Source organism: Catharus ustulatus, chromosome 3, assembly GCF_009819885.2.
Source record: "Catharus ustulatus isolate bCatUst1 chromosome 3, bCatUst1.pri.v2, whole genome shotgun sequence".
NCBI classification, from domain to species: Eukaryota; Metazoa; Chordata; class Aves; order Passeriformes; family Turdidae; genus Catharus; species Catharus ustulatus.
In genome coordinates, this window is record NC_046223.1 from 18,399,402 (window position 1) to 18,421,615 (window position 22,214).

At 42.8% G+C, this 22,214-nt stretch overlaps 1 long non-coding RNA gene across 1 annotated transcript in view; it reads left to right on the plus strand.

The window, feature by feature from the left end:
• LOC116993839 overlaps window positions 1-22,214 on the plus strand; it is a 55,268-nt gene that overhangs the window by 30,524 nt on the left and 2,530 nt on the right. The window contains exons 5-6 of the long non-coding RNA XR_004417382.1: window positions 3,332-3,435; window positions 4,742-4,815. This is a non-coding gene — a long non-coding RNA (uncharacterized LOC116993839). The remainder of the gene's footprint in view (window positions 1-3,331; window positions 3,436-4,741; window positions 4,816-22,214) is intronic.

Below are 22,214 nucleotides of genomic sequence, written 5' to 3' on the forward strand. Positions count from 1 at the left end.
GCCCGGTGCGCGGTGGCGGCCTGTGAGGCGGCGGTGCCGCCATGGTGGGGCGGGGGCGGGCGGGGCCGGAGCCTCGGGTCACGCGGTGTCCCGGAATGGCTGGAGTTGGAACGGGCCGTGAAGGTCATCCCGTTGCAGCCTTTTGCATGACTTGGAGCCTTTCACTAAGCTATGTTGCACAAAACCCCGTCCGACACGTCCTTGAACACTTTCCAGCGATGGGGCATCCGTAGCTTCTGTGGGTAACCTGTGCCAGCGCCTCACCGCCCTCACAGTACGGAACTTCCTCCTAATACCTCATGTGTCATGGAAACTCCTCTCCTACAGGCTGATTCCATCCCCCTTGTCTTGTCACTAAATGCTCTTGTAAAAAGTCCCTTTCTTTTTTGTAGACTCAAATATTGGAAGGCTTAAATGCTTATGAACTTATCCCTTCAGCGAATAAAATGATAGGCAGGCATGCAGATCCTGATGGAAATGAAAGGAATAATAAATAGTAACTGAGAAGTGTGGAGGAGGAAGCAGAGAAATCAGAGGAAATGGCCAAAGAATAGTTCTGGAATTGTCTGACCCCTGCTCAGTTTATAGATAAGAGGGTTGGATAAGGAAAATTACAATTTCGCCCTATTTGTAATGAGTGGGGGAGTTTGTATTTTCAGACTGTAAGCGTTTTTGTTTGAAATTAAAAAATAAAAAAAAACTTATTATGGTAAGCAAGACAATCCAGTAGATGGGCGAAATTGCTCTTCAGTCAGAAGAAAACCACTGTTGCCTCCGTCCCCATTGCTTCCTCAAGCAGCAGTCAAGTGAAATTAAGATTCTGGCAGCTCTGTAGCACTTGTTCATCATCTGTGGGGGCAGAGACACAAACTGGAGTCATGGCAATTTCCCTCTGCTGCCGTTGTCATTTCAGGAAGAACCTCAGGCACAGACACAGGGAGTGTTTACAGCAGAGATTCACACTCCTCTTTGCTCCATGCCGCCCGTGATGATTCTGTGCACAAAAGGAATGAAGAGTAAGATGGTAATGAAGGAGACACAAGGTACAAATACATGAACTGCCACGCTATAAATCACTGGACAAAATGGAATCTTTTGCAGATTCCAAATCTTAAGTTGGCCATCACATTCTTCTCTCTTAATTTCCTGCACAACATCAGTGACAAGTGATACACCTTCCTTGTACCTGTAATTCTTCTTTTGAACACTGCACACAGAACTAAGGTACATGGAAAATTCTTCAGAGCCCCTTAGAGCTGCCTATCCCAGCATGACCATCTGGGTTTTGCCAAGGTAAAGTCAGTCTGAAAAAATTGATAAACTCTGTGCTTGGCTGGTTCTTTCACTAGCCAAGAGCTTTTCACTATCAGAACTCTTTCTGACAGATTTTCCTCAAAGGCTGTGTCTATCTTTGGTCTTTGTGCTGAGCTCTTGAGTTCCTTTTCACTGGACATTTGATCCAGCTGGGGATTTTTTTAATGGGGATTTTTCTGATGAATTGAATTCTTCACACATTTTATGCTCAGCTGCTCTGTTAAGTTTAACATTAGGGCAAGGAGTAATTTTGGCTGTTCTCAGATTTTCCACAACTGAAAATCATTTTTCTCCTCTTTGCTTTCTGACACAAAATTGAGATAATAGGAAAAATGTTTATCTGTTTTAAAACGTTTTGCAACCTCAAAGCCAAAGCATTGGCAATCTGAGCTGTGCTCATCTTCATGACACTTGGCAGCTGTTGGTCCAGCTGAGCCTGCCATAGATCTGTACAGGAGATAGGGAAATTGTTCTTAGGCTCCTTCTTCTATCGGCTAAAGTGATGGGAACTGGTTTTACAAGCCCAGTTGCCCTTTATCAGCAGCTTTAGAAGCTAAACTTGCAGCTTTTTGTGTCTCTCAAAAGTACTACTCTGCTGTGTGAAGGGCTCACAAGTGCCTACTCTGAACTAAAATTTAGAAACAAACAAATTCCTTGCTTCTTTCCACATTCTCACTAGATCCTCCCTTTTTGCTTTCACCCTGATGGACAAATGCAAAGAGGTGTAGGTCTTGTGCAATCTGGCAAAGGGTTTTAGGAAAAAAAATTACAGTAATTTCACGATTATAAGCCGCACCATTTTGACTAAAATTTTGGTCCGAACCCAAAGTGCGGCTTATAATCAGGTGTGGTTAATATATGGCCAAAGAATGAAAAGTTGCTGTTTTAGTTTGGAGGACAGGTGTCTGCTGAGAAAGGCAGGAACTTCTCTTTGAAATGGAGAATGTAAACCCCCTCCCTCCAAATTATTATAATTTTGAAATCAAGGGGCTTTCAGGCAAAGATATGAGAATTAGGAAAAACAGTTCTTTACTAGGGAAATTAAAATAGAAATACAGTACTACAAAGAAACAAACTCCAAACCCTGACAAAGTCAGAGTACAACCTGACACCCCGTCAGGCAGGGTGTTGGCAGCAGTCCCATTCCGTGGTGGCTGCATCCTCCTGCAGTGACAGATGTGGCTCAGTTGGAGCAGTGCTCCTGCAGAAGGTGCAGTTTCCCTCCGGAGGTCCAGTGGTGATGTGGAGAAATCCGGTTTTCCTCTGGAGTCCAGTGGAGAAAGGGGCTCCCTTAGTGTCCCAAAACCTCTGTTTTTATCTTGGTAAGAAATGTTGGGCTCTTCCCCCTGGCTGGAGCAACTTCCAATGGGATGCAGTAATTTTATCAGTGCCACAGTGGGACTCAATGGGCCATTAGCAGAAAATGACTGGCTGGAGGAAGGATGGGTTGTGAAAAGATAAAGAACAATGCCCTGCCTGGTTTCAATGGATGGCCCATTAGCAGAATATCTGCCGCTGAGATAAGGATCACTGCCCCCACCCTCAACAGATGGTGATAGAATAGATACCTTTTATCACACTCTGGATTGTAACCCAAGACAGTTGCCAACTCAGACATGCAGCTTATAATCATGAAATTACTGTATGTACTTCAACCTTCATGGAAGCACAAGAACAAAGGTATGTGAAACCCAGCTGTCTGTCTTAGAATTCATATCCTGTCTCCCTCCTTTGTAGCATGAGGCAAAAATCTAAGCTCAGTGTTCTTCTCCTCTAGCTTAAAGTGGGTAATAGGAAGACAAATGGTTGTTTTGGTCTCTCCATCCATGAATGTTACTTCCATGCAGCTTTCAGTCAGAATGCCTTTTCACATGTTTTTTTCTCAGCTGCATCACACAAGAAGCAGCTGATCTAAGACCAAGGGAACAGGATCTTTGAGCAAGGCCTTGCTCTATATCATATGGACATCAAAAATACTTCTGATTTCTTCTTTCTTTTTTTAATTATTTTTTAACAGATCTGTGCAGTCATTTCCTTAAAGGATCTCTCACAGATAATGCAGTGTCCTCATTGCCAGGGAAATCACACGCCCAGCTGCATGACAGCTTCGTGACTTAGGAGGTCAGTGTCTCTAACCAGGCTGGTGGCTGTTCTGAAGTACATGGGGACATTCTCTGGGATTGCCCTAATGTGTCCCAGTTTGGTACTGAGACGTTTATAGTAGAAAATCTCTGGGAGGTTTTGGTCATGAACTATTGCAGTTCTCCAAATACATCCAAGGAATTGCGACTGTTTCATTTCAGGAGATGTAAATAATACCCGGAAGTAGGAGTACTGACACAAATCCAAACAGAGATGCTCCCTTGGCTTTTGAATGGAAACAGACATGACACCATCTGTCAGAACAGCATTAAAAGCTCTTGTGCTTGCACAGAAGACATGAATAGGGTCAGGCCCAGCGCACTGGAGTTTTGTTCTGGAATAGAGAGTACTTTCCAGGAGTCTTGCTCAGTTTATTCCACTTTGTAGATCTCAGTCCCTCAAGGAAAGGTCATTTCTGAATACCAAAGCAAACATTTTTCTCATAACTGAAGGAGATCTCATTCATGAGAGGGCCCAGCAAGCAGCCAGGGCTCATGACGGACTGCCACCTGTGGGCAGGAATCCTGTACTGGTGTCACACTCCTCTGTGGGCTTTTAAAGAGTGTTCCCACATTGGTGTATCCCTGATGCCTCAGATGTAACCAGACAGTTCAGGTTTAAGCCCCAGTAATGAAGACTGTGGGATATCCTTCTGTCTAAAACAGAGCTAAGTACAGATCCAAAGTCCCCCAGGCTGCAGGCTGTGGGTCTGACCCTTGGAAGCTCAGCTTCATGCTAAGGGGATACTCAAAAGATGTGACACGAATGTTCACTCAATACAAATCCCCTATGGTATTGCACAGACCTGAGATCACCTCGTGGTCCACTCCTTCTAGGTCTACAGCATCACAGGAGCTGTGTAGATGGTTTCTTTCTGAAAGATACAGAATTGAGCTAAATATGAGATTTTCTCAAACCAGACAGGGCCAAAGTGCTGGGAAGGGAACATGAATTGAAACTGCTAATGCATACAGTCACAGGGCAGTCAGTGATGCATCCAAGTCAATGGAATGCCATCAAAATCTTGCTTTTAGGCACAGGTCCTTGGCTGGCTTATCAAGCAGGAGCCCAGTGGGAGTGTCTAGTGCCTGCCTGGGAGCAGAGCTCCTGCTGACATGATGTCCTCTGGACTACTGTCTTTCTCAGACACCTTCTCCTGCCTCCTTTATGTACAAGTTTTGTACAGTTTTGCTAAAGGATGAAGTTTCCCTTTTGGAGACAAACGTACCAGTCTGAAAAGCAGCATTGTGCCTTTAAGGTTGTTGATATCTCTTTGGCTTTTCAGATCTTGGAACAAATCCTTTGGGCAATCCCAGGCTCCGAGCAATCAGAAGATCTCTTCATGTGACTTGGAAAACTGTGAGTTCACACTGCTCTGCTCTCTTTGAGGACCATGACCTTAACTGAGATGAGATCTGTCCTGAGAAAAAGGGAAGCAAATGTCTGACATCTTTTTAAAATGCACATGGAAAAGAAAAAAAGCTAAAGAGAGATAAAAGTTCCTCATTAAGTTCCCCATAGCTACTCAGATGAACTTTATAATTGATTTGGGCCTGTTGGTGGCCATGGTGAGAGGGACGTGAGTAAGGAATGTGAATTATACGTTCGTATTCAAATAAATCCTTCCTGGTTTCACTGGAAGGAGATTCCCCATGCACAAGCTGTGAAGGAGCGTCTTACTATGCCCACTAGGGGACAGAGCTCTGCCGCTTACATCCCTCTCCTCGGGACTCGGATGAGCTCCCACATCTGCAGCTCCAGCCTCGAGACTCTCTGGGATAAGCCTTTCAGGGAATTTTTAGTGTAATCAGATCCCTGCTAAATATATTCTCTGCTCATATAGCCCTCTATGGAGAATGCATTTGTGAAATGACTAGTGCTGCGAAACTCCTGACACTACAAGAACGATTGATTTGAAGCCACGTTGTTTGCTGGGTTCCACCTGGTTTGTCAGGACTCAGATTGAGCCCAGCTCGTTTCTGCTGGCACAGTTGTATCATGACCAGAGTTCCCACTGCTAGGGCAACAACTTCAGCAGCAGTAGCAAGAAAACTGAAAATGTAGGCAAAATCATATTTTTCACTCCCCTAAGGGGCAAGGGGGAAAGTGTTGTATTTTGATTTTTGTTTATAAAAGGTGCAAGGTTTAGTTGTTTTCTGCCTCTGTACTTCACTCGTGTACTCATTTTAAGCAGCAGTTTTCCAGAGTCCATTGTCATAGCTCTGCAAGTTTTTCTGCATAGAAGCACTTAGAATAGTTTATCCTAGTAACTTTTAAAGTAAATTAAATGAGTTTGTTTTAAACTCCTTAGCCTTCTAAAGGAGTGGCAATTCCTAAAATAGCTTTTACTGGCATTTAGTTTATTTAACTTTACATTAGCACCATTTAATCAAGCCCTAAATTAGGTTTTGAATGGACCTAGTTAAACTGGATCAAGCTAGTTTGATTCTCAATTATTCACTAACTGAAGAGCATGTTATATATTAAAATAAATTAAATAAGAGAGTTTATACAGGGATTTTTTACTCATCAAATAAAGCAGGTGAAAGTTCTATCTACATTTAAATCACAGTTAAACTGTGGCTTTTGAAAATCTTGAAGCTTTTTTTTTCTCTTATGAAACTGTAAGTTGAAGAAACAGTATTTATTTTATGTGTCAAAGGCATTCAAGCATAGGTCTCAAATTAAGGAAATAACAGTAACATCCTCATCTTCTTCTTTATAACTTCCCTCCTCTTTTCCACATCTGACAAGCATCAATTGCTTAAGAAAAAGTTCAGAAATGAACTATTTTAAAATTCTGCACAGTGTTGCCCTTCACTGATGAATAATACTTCTCATCTGTAACTTTTTGTAAGCACACCTTTATTGCCATTCCATTGCTCTATTTCATCCAAATCACCTTGGTGTTCCCATACATCCCACAGATGTTTCCACATAACAATAATATGTGTTTCCAGGGCAACACAATTTTGCAGGTGGTATGGCAGACACTTATCCTTGGTCCTAAACTGTCTTTGAGTAAAACAGTCATGCTACAGCTTTCACAAAGAGCCAGAGTTGATTGTTGGGGTGGGATAAATTGTATTATCTATTCCTGTCTCTGTGTGTTTGTCAAGGTGAAGTTAGCCTGTTCAAAAGTCATTATTCAGTAGATATTTACAGAAGAGAGAACATTGCAAATAAATTAAAATATCAAAAATTAATTTGATTGCAAGCTACAGGTTTTCCAAAATGTCTGTGGTATCTGTGGAGGTGTACTGACTTTTTCCTAAAGCTTTGTGAGGAACTGGATATTGCACAAATAGAAACAGTGTGGGCCTAATACATGGAAGCTGGGAAAATAGCAGAAAAGAGAATGCACTGTAGTAGAGCCAAAGTGAGCACCTGAGCAAAGGGAGGTGCGGCACCAGAATTTGGATTGGTGCTCACTGATGCAGTCTGAATTCCCTGACATTTCCAACTACAAAGTAGCCCTGAGAAAATCTAGACCTGTGTCAAAAAGTCAGCTTGGTTTCCTCTTGGTTCAGTCAGGAACTTTTCCATGCTTGAAATCCTTGCTAAAAGAATGCCATGACTCTGTGGACACGTTGCCTGACAGTCACCAAACAGCTCAACTCCAGCATCTGTGCTGTCACTGAAGGCAGTGTAAAACTCAGCAAGACAGAGGGTGGGTGTAGTGCTGTCAGGGGAGCTGCAATACTCCTATCCAAAGGAAAAAATTACAGTTCTTTGTGGCATGTAGGGAAGATGCAGCTTCCTCGTGTACCCTATGAAGTCAGGTGAGTTTACTCGTACAAATGTCAGGAAAAAGCAAATACAAGTCCATAGATGCCTTCATCTTATTTGTGGATAGCTTGTGTTCCAATGTGAGTACAAAAGCTGTGATGAGTAATATCCAAATCAGATATATTATTTAAAAAGAAGATTCCTTCACTACATTAGAAAAGGAAACATTAATTATGGCAGCTTTCTGTATGACCTACAGAAGCATTTAAGAGACCAACATGTCCCATATACTCATTTCAAATCCTGAATCTGAGACAGCATGGACCTTGTTTTTATGTGTGCTGAGTGGACAACAGTCCACCCTTGTGCAAGTCATGAGGTTCATGAAGGTCATGAGGTTCACGAAAGTCATTGAAACAAGACTAGTTTTCTTTTTCCTTTTAGACATGCAGAAATCCAGCCACCAAAAATTTTTTACATGTTGGTCTTGATTTTTCCCTGCCTTGGCTTTCCCATCTGCATGGGAACGTTGATAATGCCCCCAGTGAGAAGTGCCTCGAAGCAGCCCCTCCAGGAAGGGAGGGGGTAGCAAAGTGCTATGCTGTTCATGGAGATGAGCAATGCCCACTGTACTGCATGCAATGCCAACACTTAGATCATTTCTCACCCACCTCTGCTTTCCTCCCTAATTTGCAATTCTGTCTCCTGTGTCGTTCTCAGAGCTTTCCACACCCCTGTTTATTGCAACATGTATACAGGAGGTTCCATAACAACTTGAGATTCATTTACTTTTTCTGCCCAGAGCAGCTATATTAGAAACCCATTAAAACATTTCACCTCTTAAAGTAATGTCTTGTCTCAGACAGCCACTGTGACACTTCTTATAAACTCAACGCCCACTCTGCTTATTTCAGGGAGGATTTCTCTTGAATGCTGAATCAAGTCTAGCCCTGAGATCCCAAGCTGCAGTTAAAACAGCCAGTGCTGTAGCACTCGGTAGGTGATGGCAGAGGAGTGCTCCTAGGCCTTGAAAAGATGAACCTGTTCCTGCTGTAGAGGTTCTGTCTGAACACAGAACCTCTGTTTGACTCCAATCCCAGTGCTGAGCTAATATGTCTGATGGCTTCTGAAGAGCTACCTTGTGCACACTAAGAGAATCAGCCCTTCCAAGAGCCTTTGCTGCAGAAAGTGCAAATTGGAAATTTGAGCAGCAAGGAAAGAAGAGCTTCTGGCTTGGGCGCTGATTTAAATACTCCTAGTTCAGGCTGGCGTCCCAATTCCTGCACAGACTTACTTAAATATTCATAGAGATAAGAACCTTTCTGACACCCAGCTTGCAGAGTAAACTCTTGGGCAGAGAGATTCCTGCTTGTTATATACTCATGCTTTTCACTTATGTTTATGAGCTTCTGACTCATAGGCTAATTTGAATAAATTTTGAGTTGGGTAGCTGAGCCAAATAAATCAGAGTTGGACTGAAATTGGTTTGAACTGATCCATTGTAGAGATATGTGGGGTTGTATTTGCCTTCACAAGAAAAACTGTAAAATGTTGCTCTGGTTTGTGGAACATACTTTACTCAGCCCAAAATGAAATCCTTTCTTCTTATAGTGAAAAAAAAAAAAAGTTAAATAGTAGATTAACATTATAAAATAGCTGATGGTAGTGGCCACCTCTTCTGCAAACACAAGCAGTCATGTAGGCAGTGTAAAACCCACATCTGAAACGATGTGACCCACATCTCTCATTTCTCACAGAAGCATCTTCTCAAAGCTGTTTTACATCCACCAGATTTAGACAAAGGGAGGAACTCTGTCTAATGTTGTGATCTATGTTGATCTTGTTGTAAAGTAAATACATTTCAGACATGCTGAAATAGTTCCTTTCTATGTTAACAACATAATTTTTGGTACAGCCAAGCTATACTGCTAAGTTTATGGACAGCTAATCACTCTAAACGTGTCAAAAGAGGTTCAGTTGTCAGCATCTCTTATTACTGTTTGTGGTTTATTTGAACTATTCAGTTGATTTCTATAAATAGAATGTCACCTCCCATTGAAATCTATAAAGGGTGGAAACAGCATACAAATGATACCTGCCTCCTTTGTACCTTTATAGAAGGACTTGCAGTGATGGGAAGCTTTTTGCTGTAAAATAGTTCTTGTGAAGTCTGAAACAAGCATAAGTTGACTCATGGAAGAAAAATTTAATCATAAAGAACAGGTACTCAAAAATGTACAGCAAAGAACCCAAAACCTTCATTAGTGCCTGCAAATTGTCAAATTGACTCTAGCCATCATATGAGCCAACCAATCCTCACCACCAGAGAAAGAAGAGCTAAAAAGAGAAAGTAAGAATGGCAGATGGGACAAAGAATTGATAATACAGAAACTTTTAACTCTGTTGCCTTCAAAACTAAGACTTTTTCAGAAGTCTGCAGTCCAATTTATGCCAGATGTTCTGAGAAAACACATCAAACTTTTGAATATGGATCATGGTGCAACATAGAATTCTAAACAAATGCCTGCAGGGTTGCATTACCCATCTCATTCCAGAAAGCAATGCATCTTTCTTCATCTTTTCCTAATGTTCTTCTGTGCTTCCTTGTCCTCTTGTCATCCTAATTCAGGGTCTGTCCTGCCAGATGCTGAGCTCACCATGGTGCTCGTGCTGCCAAGAGCTGAGTGCCCTTGAAGCCATTGCTCACTTGAGTTTTGTCACAAGGTCTCTGTTTTCTTTGGTTTCCAAAGTTTCCTGATGGCCAGCAATATTATATGATGATAAACAACAGTATGAGCTGTTCTTGAGAAGGAGGAGGAGAGAAGGAAAGAAGAAAGGAAAGAAGGAAAGATGGGGACAAAAGCAAGAAGTAGGGTTAAGGGGAACAAAGGCAGGGAAGGAGTGGAAAGGGAATTGCTTCCTGAACATCATTTGTTCTGGCAAATCCCAGAGTCCCTGATCGATGCCATTGTTGAACATTCAGCAGTCACTGAGCACTGGACTGTGTCATTTCCAGTGTACCATAAAAGCATATCCACTCACCACAGAGACAGGAAGGATGGTGTGTGACTCCTGTAGGACAGCTGTGCAGCTTTGCCAGCTGCAATGTTGTCACTGCATCCCCATGTAACGTAGGATGGACAGGAAAACCCCAAACCTGCTCCTTGCACTCTCCCTTACTCTGACCTGAGGGGAGGAAGGAGGGTTGACTCACCAGGAAATATGAGTGGTGTATTTTATGGGAGTGGCCTTTGCTGCTGGTGCAGCTCCTGGATTAGCCACTTGCTGCCCTTTTCCTGGGTTTTGCTGAGCACACCGCTAGTGCCTGGGGCTTCCCTGGGCTGGGACAAAGCAGTTAATCTCCTTGGAGACAATTCCTCAGGGTGTAGAGATTGGAGAGACAGGACAAACCAACTAGAAAAGAGTTATTGTGTGTTGAAGTATCAGATGGAGTTGGAAACTAACCCCCATCTGTCTGTGGAGTCATGGTCATAAGGGATAATTGTCCTCTGCAGAAGCCACTCCTACTACAGGCTTCATGTCTGGACTTCTCAATCTTGGCTCTGGTGAGGGTGCATCAGGTGCTCTTTTTTACACAACTTACAGGTCCATGGCAAGTGATGTCATCTCTCTTGAAGCAGGGGTTGTAATAGAAGAGTACCAAAAAATGCAGAGGAGACAAGTTAGTTGTCATCATTTCCAAACCAAGAAAGAAAAAGCCATAGTAACTAAGAATTTGATTCAAAAAAACACAAAGGTGGAAATTAAAAGCCTCATAGGGGCATTTTAAATCTAAAGTTGAGGCTGGATAAAATATTAAGTCCTAACCCTAGTGCTTTTGTCACTTGGGAACAGAGAAGTGTAGAATTCTCCAAAGCATCAAAATTGACGTAGAAACAGAGATATTAGTTGTTTTCAGCCACTTCAGTGTGGAATGAATTTGTAGGTACTAACATGATGCTGACATCTATCTTGTCAGCATTCAGCAGATGGCACAAGAAAATATAAATTTTTTGTACAGCAAGGTATGGATCAAGTACAAAAAAAGCACAATATCATGACTCTATGTTTCCACTTGCTGGGCTTAAAGTAATCAGAAATAACTAAAACCTATTTTTTCAGCATTTCTGCCGCTAAGAAATACTGCATCAAGATTTGCTGAGAATAACCTGAGAAACAAAATCAGGATATTCCCTACCATCCACATCTCCTACCTTGTGAAGTTGCTGCTACTAGTGCTTGAAGTTTGTCAGATGAGGGAGATACTGGAGAATCCCTTTCCATTTTGCTGAATCCATGAAGATTAGATTGACAAATGAACATTTGCATGGACTCAGTTTCAAATATTTGCAGAAGTCCTTTCCTTCCCAGCACTTCATTTTTGAAGAATCCTTCATCAACCACTATGCAGTTTCCAGCATCACCCCACCAAACTGACTGGAACCAATGGCTTCCAACAAATTTCCAGAGTTCCTTCAGGAGGAAGAGGGATGAAAAGCTTTGCCAAGAGCTCTCCTCAAAAAAATTAGCACCTATGCTCATGGTCCAGGTTGATATGGCAAAACTTGATCAGCTTTTTCTTCTAGCAGAGGCACAAAAGGAGCAGAAGCAGCAGCAGCTTTTCTGTGACATACTGGAGGGACCAGAGAAGTTGAGACTGCCAACTCAGCTGTCTTGTTTGGAACAGAAACTCAAGATGTTCCTGAGGAAGAAGGCTCCTTTTTCCATCTGTTTTCTCGGTTTGACTAAAATCTCCAGCTGTGGCCTTTTACCTTAGCAGCCAGGCTTTGTCCTGCTAGACAAGATGCAAGATGGAGAGCAGTGGTGCCAGCTGCCTGGGAGCCCAACTGATGGTTCTCAAATGCCACCACAACACCCATGGTCATATCAGAGCATGGCCTCTGTCTTTTGGCAAAATGGAGCAGAGGCAGAAGGAGTTGCTAAATCACAGTGGTTGCTTTTCGTTTGTAAAGCTGCAGATGTTTTGAGCCAAGGGTCAGGAAGTAAATAAAGCTGTGTTTGCATTTCATAAGTCCTGAAAGGTCAGTGGTGCATCCAATTGCCTCTGGGAGTTGGTCCCCCAGGGGGAAGAGGGAAAGTGTTAGGAGTAGCAGTGCCCCAAACTTGAACTTTTTCAGCTGGGCACCTTTCACCCATGCAGAAATATTTGCAGACTTGTTCTCGAGGTGAAGCTCCTGCTTCACTACCTGGGCAAAGAACTTTGAGCAGCAGGGCTGGGACTGCTGCCAGTGCCCCAATGCTGAGGTTGTGGGGCCGCTCCTCCTCTAGGCATGGCTTCCCCTTCTCCATGGGGCACCCTGACTGGCACCTCCTGGCCTCCTCTATTTACCTGTGGGTTCTCCAGCTAAAAGAAATAACCCTAAAAGAAAACAGAAATCTGTTTTCTATGTCTCTCCATTTCTTCTATAGAATAACCCAGCTCTGTGGTTTCATTAGGTACTTCTTCAGGTACTGAGGTGATGCTCTTAACTTTCAACTGTGTCTCAGTGGCTGCTCCATAGGATTAACTGTAAATAAAAGGTTGCCTAAGTACATTTTCAAAATGAAATAGACAGGAGCTACTCATTCTAGCCCTTTCTTGGGTTGGTTTCATATGCTTTATTGATATTTCATATACTTTTATTTACCCTTCAGAAACCCGAACAGGAAAACCAATCATGCTCCACCCAGCTTTTAGATTCAACCCTCTCTGTAAGGCCGCATGTCTTTCAGTGAAGGAAAAATTTGATTCAATGCCTGTAGGAGTCAGTGATTCTCTTCCCTTCAGCATTTCAGTCCAACTCCATGAGCTTTATGAAACACTAACAGTAGTGTGAGGACAATGAATGTGAGCCCAAGAAGTACTGGAATATTATGGGCTGAGCTAATAGAAGCTGGTTGTTTGGGCAGAGCAAGAAGAGTCTTCTTGAGCTGCCTGAGCACCGTGGAAGGCCTGGCCCAGATAGACACACAAAGCAAATTGTTTGTTCACCTGCAGGGAGAGGATATGATGGAAAATAAAGGCTCTCCATGCAGGCTGAGAAACTGTGGCAGGGCCAAGCTGAGCTGAGGCAGCTGCAGATAAATTACTACAAGTACAAGTAACCTACCCAGCGCGTTGGCTTCACTGAAGTTCATCATGCAAACATAATTATGAGAAAACAGGAATGAGGAAAAATGCTTTATCTATTTTTAGCTATTTACCTCTGTCCTTCTCTCTAAATACAAGAGCCAAGGCCATCAGTGCAGTCCTGAGACCCCAGGGTGGTCCTGGCTTGGGCTTATGGGCAAGAAAGCCCTTACTGCTTTCTCTGCTGCTGCTTCCTGCACTGTGTTGGACATCACTGTCACTGCTGTTGCCCTCCATTTCCTGACCTGTGCCATGGGCAGGGCTGGCCTCCTCAGTGCCAAATGCTCCAAGCTCTCCCATCTGCAGGTACCTATTCATTCATCCTGTTTACATTGCATCAGCTTGTTAAAAGAAGGGCTGGTCCAGTGTGTTTACCTTAAGTGTGGATGGAAAAAATTATATCTACCCAGTGGAAACTGATTTGAATTCAGCAGATTATTTAGCACCTTGTATGTAAATCCTTGCCTTTGGTCTTTGAACAGTACAAGTGAAAATAGGAAATGTGGAAAAAGTACTTCCTCAGAAACAGAAGGAATTTTGAACTGAATTCTGGAAGAGAGAACTTGATAAGTTTCTGTCCCAGAGACAGAGGAATTTTTAATTTAGGTATACAGTATATCTGTAGCCTGTTCAAATTAGTAGGTATTTCTCTTTGGACATAACAGGGTAACATTTGCAGACTATAATTTGTGTTTTCAGCTACAATTGTCAGCCTTTGGGGGATTTTTAATGGATTATCTAAGTGATAGAGAAAGAGCCAAAACTTATTTCAGGTGGGATGTAATCCACTTTATGTGAGTCTTCCCAGGGATTGATCTGGTTTATTATTCTGAAATTATTCTGATTATTTCAAATGTAAGTAAAATTAATTAGAGGCTTTCAAATGCTGCTGATACTCAGAATTGCTGCAATATTTTTGCATTTATTGATAAAAAGCATCCATAATTTTAAGTGCTTAAGCATATTAACATAAAATATTTGGCTGTAATCTCTTCCTTCTGTAATGATTTGGAAAACTGAGTGCTCTAGCAGCTATTCCAGATCCATTTGTCTGCAATACAGCTAATGTCTCAATTAAACTAAATCAACCAAAACTCATCAGCAATTTATGCTCACTAGTGTGTTATACACACTTTGAAAATGAAAATTACTCAAACCATCCCATCAGGACCAGCCCATCAGGACTACCTTCCAAAAGACAGAATTTATCACAGGTTAGATCAGGTGTGGGCTTTTTAAACCAGTACTTTTTTTGAGACAGAACTTGACAAACTCCTGAAGTTTTTAGATAATTCAAGGCCCAACCTTCCCTTTTTACAACTTATTGTACCTGGAAAACAGTACCATTCACCCGAAGCTTGAGGAAAAAAAAGACCTGTCTGAGAATCATTTAAGCATTAAGAGTGGGAGAGTACAGTTTTGAGGGAGAAAAAGATGAGTATCATTAACCAGATTTTTAACAGAGAATGAAGTGCAGTACTGACTTCAGGCATTATCTATCTCTGGCAAACATGGTAGATGACATCTCTTAACAACTGCCAGGCAAATTTCATCAACAGAAAATTTTCCTGCACTCTTCCTGCAAGGATCATCATCCTTTTCCTGGATGTCCACAAGCTGAGACACATTTTATTTCCTTGTAAATGCAATTAAAATGTGTTTTCATATTGACAGCTTGCATCTGAGGGACTCCAATTTCCTTCCATCCATCTTCCATTTGAAATGAAAACCTATTTGTTCAATTACCTTGGGACATGGAAGCTGTCTCAGCACAATTTTCCCTCTAAAGAAAAAGGGATGAACCCTTGTTTTGTCAGGGCTGTAAGGACTCCCCTGTTCCTTCCAGTCTATTTTTCTTGGATGCATTGCAACTGTAGGTGCTATTAAGTGTCTTGCCATGGAAGTCAAGTTTTCCATCAGAGAGCAAATAAGTTGGGAATATGGGAAAACTAAGGCAAGGAGTGTTACATATCTGTGGAGAGACTCAACTGGCCACCAGCCAACAAAGCCATCACTGCATCTGTTTAGGAAAAAAAAAAAGGAAAAAAAAAGAGAGAGAGGGAAATGTAATATTTGTTGACAATCTAATGTCAAAAGCCATGATATCACCTGCCTCCAGCTGCTGATTAATCTTGTGAAAGAAATTGGCTTGGACATGAAAGAGTGTGAATCTAACTGCTGGGACATTACTGTGAATCTAACTACTGGGGAATTATTACAGGTTTCTTCATGTCCATGAGCTTGATGGGCTGGACGTAAGAAAATGGCATGGAGGGAACATTAAAACACGAAAATGTAGAAGTTTCAATGAGGATGAGCACAGAAAGAATTCCTGTTGTGTGTCTCAAGAATTTCGGGGAGGCTTACTAGGGCACTTACCACTTCCAATAACATGGGCATTTTGTCTTTCATGCTCCTTAGCTCAGCTTTCAGAAGTGTTCCTGAGAGTTCACAAAACTTGTGTATACTTGTTGCTTTCCATCCAGGTTGTTTCCCTGGGAGAGGATGGGAATGTGACAGTGCAGGGATTTCAGGTTAGGAGTTGGGAAGTTGTAAAAATTTCTGTGGGTGAGATCATTGTTTAGGCAGTAAATCTGGTGGCTGGCCTTTTGTTAGTTGTTAGAGTCCATCTTCTTCTCTCTGGTGGTTTCAAGTATGCAAAGAAAAGCCTTCTGCAGCAAAATGGAAGCTGATTTGTAGAAGACCAGAGTTTCACCTGATATTCTGAAGTCCCTTCCAGTGTCCCTCCAGCAACTATAATGGAATGAAATCCAGGGGAGAGCTAGGCCCAGCTAGTTGAGCAGGGCAGTGATGATGAACTCCATTCTGTGGTTCATCACTGATGCACTACTTTCTAGATTGCTAAGGCAGCCTCCAGCTGTTGTTCTTGGAGGTTTCAAGTCTGAGTACACTCATGTGATGTTTCCTCCAAAACCGGGGCCCTGCCTAGCTCAACAGTCTCACATAGGATCTGTTCCTGTAAATAATCCAAATTTCCATTTGTCTGACTTCAAAGTCTGTTCCATCCACTGTAATAAATCTTAGCCTGCTCCATTTTCCTCCTCATCTCTCTTTGAAACAATTGAAATGGTAGATCATTCCCTGATGACCACTGTTGCTGGTGACGCAAATGGCACCTCACTGGATCCTGAAAGTCTTGTTCAGCCCCATCCATCATCTTAACAGGGAAGAAGAGATGTTAGGCAAACTGTCTCTTAATGAAAGATAGGACTGTAAAAAAGGAAAATATTTCATTGTTTCAACATTTTGTTCCTTTTAGGAAATGCCACATATGTAAAACAGAAAGAAACAAAGTGGTTGGAGTTTTTTGTTGCTCTTTTGTTTGTTTGTTTTAACATAAAACACTTGCAATCCAGTCCAAAAATTATCTTGAGAAGAGTTAAAGAAATTTGCTTGTGTAGCTAAGGAATGAAGTGAGTGTCTCTGCCAAATGAGGGGTGTTTCCAGGATACTGTGTCTCCTACCAGAAAGGGTTATTCCAAGGCATTTCTCTGGCAGCTTTTATTAATCTCCCTCTCTCTGAGCCAGAAGACAGGAAGATGTCAGACATCTGTGTTCTTGCATTTTCCTATTCAGGACAAGGCTGTCCTCAGCCAGTGTGAGAGAACATAAAGGAACTGGCAAAGCTCAAACATTTTGTCAAAGAGAGACACATTTGTAAAGTTAATCCTAGTGCTCTGTCCGGGTGCTCTCTTCCTGCTCCTCATAAAACAGCCATGAAGAAAAACAGTTTTCAGTGTATTCACAATGGAGAGAAGACCACGACAGCTGCCAGCCTTTCCAGTGCCTCCAGCTGGGGGTGCAGGCTGTGTCCATAAAGGGTGAAGAGATATCAAAGAAGCCACCATCTCTGAGGGCAAAGCTGGAGCCAGCAGAGCCTCACCAGCTCTCCTGGTTCTCCCATTTCCTCTCTTTCTGTCCATTCAGAGTGTCTCTCTGTCCCACTTGCCAGCAGCAGAAGCCTGTGGGCAGAGTGGCCAGAGTGTGGGTGCAGCCCAGCTGGAGGGAGCTGTGGGAGCTCCCCACCAGGGAAGAATTGAGCCTCTCCACCATGCCCCTCTGCAGCTCCATCTTCTGCCTGAAGTCCTAATCCAGTCTGGCATGCTGCTGTCAAGGATTATGGGAGAATCTGGTTCAGACATCAGGGGCTACAGGCCCAATAGGTGTACACAGAAAGGAGGAAAGTAAGGGATGGAAAAGCAATGAAGAGTAAGTAAACACATTTCTGCTGAGAACCTGCAGGGCCCACATCTCTCACCTTCTCTGCTTGCTTTTGCTTCACATTAAGTTACTTAAGCAAATATGTGAATTCTCCTGGGAAGAAAAGAGCAACCAGCTGGAACTCTGTGGTATCAGTCCCCATCCAGCAGGAAGTGGGGAGAAAATACGTAACATTTAGGAACCATTAATACTAGCTGATCAGCCCCCATTCAGCAAGATAGGAAATGCCAGTTCTTCATCTTCCCCAGCTGTAGTGTGTCTTTAGTGTCCTAATTTCAAGCAGCCAGACCATGAAATATCTTTTACCTTTTGTAAAGGAAAAGAAGGATTGGGAACCCCTCCCTTGGAGCACAGAGTAAAGAGTGGCAAATTTCATGGTAGTGTGAGGGAGCATCCCAGCTCTTGACATCTGTCTTCTTACTCAGGTATCTAAACATGGGTTTAAATTCTTCAGCTTATTTACACAGAGGTGAAAACTCAAGCTATAGTGTTGCCTGGTATTAGAAAGCTCATGTCAGTGGAGTGGGAAACACTAGTGACCTGAAACTCTGCAGTGGTGACTTAAAAATCTTATGCAAGCACCCTCTCAGCAATAAATAACTGCTGATCCAGGAGCAACGTGAAAATACCTGAGGGAGGAGGAAGGGCAGCACAAGAGGGAGGCTTGTCCTGCACATACAGCCAGAGGAGGTGGAAGCACAGCAAAGGAGACTGTGCTGCGTTGCTCAATTTGCTGCTCAAATCCAGATTTGGGGAGGCAGCTCAGGGAGCAGTTCCCTGCTCCAGGAGTGGATGTTTTCAGAGTGCTCACAGAGCGGTTATCTCCAGTGCTGGGGCAAGGGGCAGCAGGGAGATAAGGCTCTGACTGATAGTTGCAGCTGGAGAAGCTGCTCTTGGTGCTGTTGAAGTACCCCCTTATTATCTGGGCATATTTGTGTGTATGGATGTATGTACAGAAACTTGTGACAGTTGTGAAAATGTGGAAAAGGTGGACATGTATGCTGTCCTTTCCATCAGGGCTTTACTTACCTATAGCTTTTCAGAGGAAAAGCATGATCCAGCATGCAGAACTCATCTTTCTGGGAAAGATGCTCTTGCTTAAAGCAATTTTATGTGCAAAGACTGGTGTTTTCCAGTGAGTGCTATAACACAGCTGCTTTTCAGGGTCAGGGTCTGCTGACCTTTGTGATTTGTTGCATAGCAATGAATAGTGTTGCATACAGAAAACAGCACACATAATACTTTGCTGTCTGACAACATCATTTAGGAATATTTTTCATAGCTCTATTGCTTTAGATATATAAAGTTATGAAGAATCGACCTGGACCTGCTGGTTTATTTAACTGTGCTGCACTCGTTCAAAGTTCAGCTTTTTTTCCTTTCAAAGGCATATGAACAAAGATAAACATCTGTCCATCATAGCAATATTATGGTAAATCCTTAAAATAATTATACTGCAAGCAAAAATAGATTCCTGGAGAAAACCAAAATGCTTTATTTTGAATTAAATGGCTACAGCTCAGTATGAACTTTAAAATTATTAATCATGTCTTCTTCAGTGCCCTCTCTCTCCCAGTTCTTCAAAACATGTATCACTCATTGCAGAGTGGAAACTTGGACAGCATTTCTTGTGATTCCATGCTCATCTCATCCCTAAAAGGTGCAGTGGAATCTCACAGCCCCTTCATATACTACTGATTCCAAAAAAGTCTATGTGACACACACTGCTCACTTGGAAAACAGCTTGTCTTTTTCCTGCCATGATCGGAGCTATCTCAAATAAATGCAAAGCTGCTCAATTATGGCTGTGTGGTCACAGTCTAGTGGAATAATGAAATAACTGTGGCCCACAAATAGGAAAAACTTCACATAACGAAGCAGAATTTGAGTTCTAATTATTTTATTCCCTCAGCAACAGACCTGGGTACAACTTTTAGTAGCCTCAACCCCAATGGGGAAGGATTCCCCTTTATGGTTTTACTGAATGTCAGTAAAACTCGACAAATACTTATTTGATGTGCTTCTACTGCCTGTAGTTTGGTCTGTGCAAAAACAAAAAAAAAAATAGGAAACATTCATGCTGAATCATGGGGTAGTCCCCAAACATGCATATGTTTATATTCCTATTATCTGCAAATAGCAACTGTGAGCCAAAGTGCGTATGTAAAGCCCTGCTGCAGTACAGAGAACCACAGCTGTGGCACACACCAACTGCAAAGCTGAGCTCTTCCCTGGAATCCCGAAAAAAACAGGAAGGGTGGCACTGAAACTGCTGGCCATACCCAGACATAAAACCAGGCTTTCACATCTGGAAAGGTACCACAGCTATATATGCATTGCATGAAGAGGAAATGTCATATCCTGTGCTTGTTCAAGAGTTCCTAAACATTCTTGCCTATACTCTGTGTGCATAACTCCTTGTTAGAGTAATGCACTATGCATTATATTTTCCATACGTACATCTCAATCTCTTGATCTCTCTAACAGTTCTTCAAAGCCCAGGTGCAAATCCTGAAGCCTGTGAGGCAAACTGATGTTCTTAGCTCAGTGCTAAATCTCTGCATATGTGTGCTGGGCATGGATGCGTGGAATGTACGTATCCCTTCCTTCAAGGCCCCAGGTGTGTATTAGCCTTCAGGCAGGTCACAGACACAAAGTCCCCAGAAGACACAGGATGTCTCAGTCCATCCTGCCTGTTCTGCAGGTGGGCAATCACCTCATTGCTCAGGCCCCATGGCACAGCAGGAGCAGAGCCCAGAACGGATCACTGAGATCTTTGGCTGCCTTTCCTGGCTGTGCCGAGCCATAGGTCTTGGTGCAGCACAGGGCGAGGTTCAGCCAGGAATGCGTGGAGGAGGCTCCCAGGGAACAAAACTGGTTCCTTTGTGCTCTGGGAGGACGTGCAAGCTCAGGCAGATGTAGGTGCAGTACACAGACTGCCCTAAATCACAATGACTTGCTACAGGTGTTTTTGCAGAGCCCTGTGTTCTTGTTCCCTGGACAGCAGCTGGCACAGGGAATATTAACCAGTCAGTCCTTAATTCTGCCATGATGTGTGTTCTTGTGGGATAGCGGGAAGGGGGAAAATGACTGGATAACCCAGCTCCGAGGTCACTGAGAGCTGGGAAAACCAGTTTCTTTCTGACCTGTTTTACCACTGAAGAAAGGCAAAAGGGCCTGTTTAAGATAAGCATCCAGAGGCCTTTTCTCAGGCTTCTGTTTCCTCTGCCAGCCCAGGCAGGGCAGATGTGTGCCATGTGTGTAACAGCCACCTGCCTGAACAGGGACAATTCTCAGCACATAATTCAGTGTCATGTTTTCACTTGTGCCTTCTGTGGCTCTCTTTCATGTAAAATATGAGCCAGATTTATTCTCTGTCATGCTGGCATGAACACAAAGTCAGTCTGTTGACTATAGAATTACTCTGCATTTAGCCATTAATTTCTGTATTTTGCATAAGTCTTAAGATTCAGCTCCCTGGTAAGGAAATGCTGTCATACACAGACTTCCCCTACAAGGGTGCTGATGGTTCTTTTGAGGCTGGATGGGATGAACTGTGACAGTTTAGACAACTCCTCTTTGAAACACAGGGAAGGCTGTCTTGCCTAACCAGCCCAAAACATGACAGGCAGTAATAATTTTAAAAATTAATCTTATAATAAAGGAAGAATGGAAGGAGGAGGGTACTTAAGGATTGTAGTTGTATTTTGATTAAATTATTATGATTTTTTCTGTTTTGTTTTTACAACTGGATTGATGCTAAGTAGATTGTGGTCCATTCTGTCCTGTTCTAGCTTTATAATACAGCCTACACCATATTAATTATGGGTCTTCAAGGATTCAAGTGATTACAATGACCGTATCTACCATGTAAGTACTCTCCTCTCTTGAGAGAAGGAGATATTTGTACAAGATTTTGTTCTAGTAGGTGTTTTGGATTTGGTTTTTTTGCCTGTTACAGTGGTTAGATTGGGGAAGAGGTTCTTCTTCAATTCAGTACATGTGGGCCAGGACCTCAACTCCACAGGAAGAGGGTGTATAAAATAGCAAATGACAGCTCTACCTGTGCTTGAGAGGGTCACCAGCCCTGTACTGGTCTCCTGTTCCTCCCACTGGATCCCACTCTGCAGGGCTGTCCCACCACTCCTTCAAAAAGCCCCAGGCCCGGGGGTGCAGCAGCCATGCCATGGTCCAGCTGAGCCACCCATGCTGCTCATGGGGCACAGTGAGCACATTTGGGACAACTGTTTTTCCACGAGACATGATAATTAACGCATTTCCCTTCAAGTACAGAGGTGCTGGGAGGCCAGTAACTTTGACAGCTGTGGTATTTCTTTCCCTAAACACCTCTAGCCAGTGTGTCAGTGGGAGATGTCACATGGTTAGGACAGCTCCATGCCCTTCTCTAAGTGTCTGTCCTCACTTTATTTCAGACTAAATACATTCTGCAGTGGGTATGAGCCCTTCTGAAGTGGAAGATCCTGTTCATCTTAATTGCTCCACTCCCCAGAATAAGGACAAGACAAAAGTTGGCTGGATCACCTGTTTGCCCTAACCCAGCCTGTTTCAGTATCCTTAAGCGCTGTAATGATTTTCTTTGGAAGCAGGAAGTATAAATTTAAATGAAGAACATAGCTTAAGGAGAAGCAAGATCTTT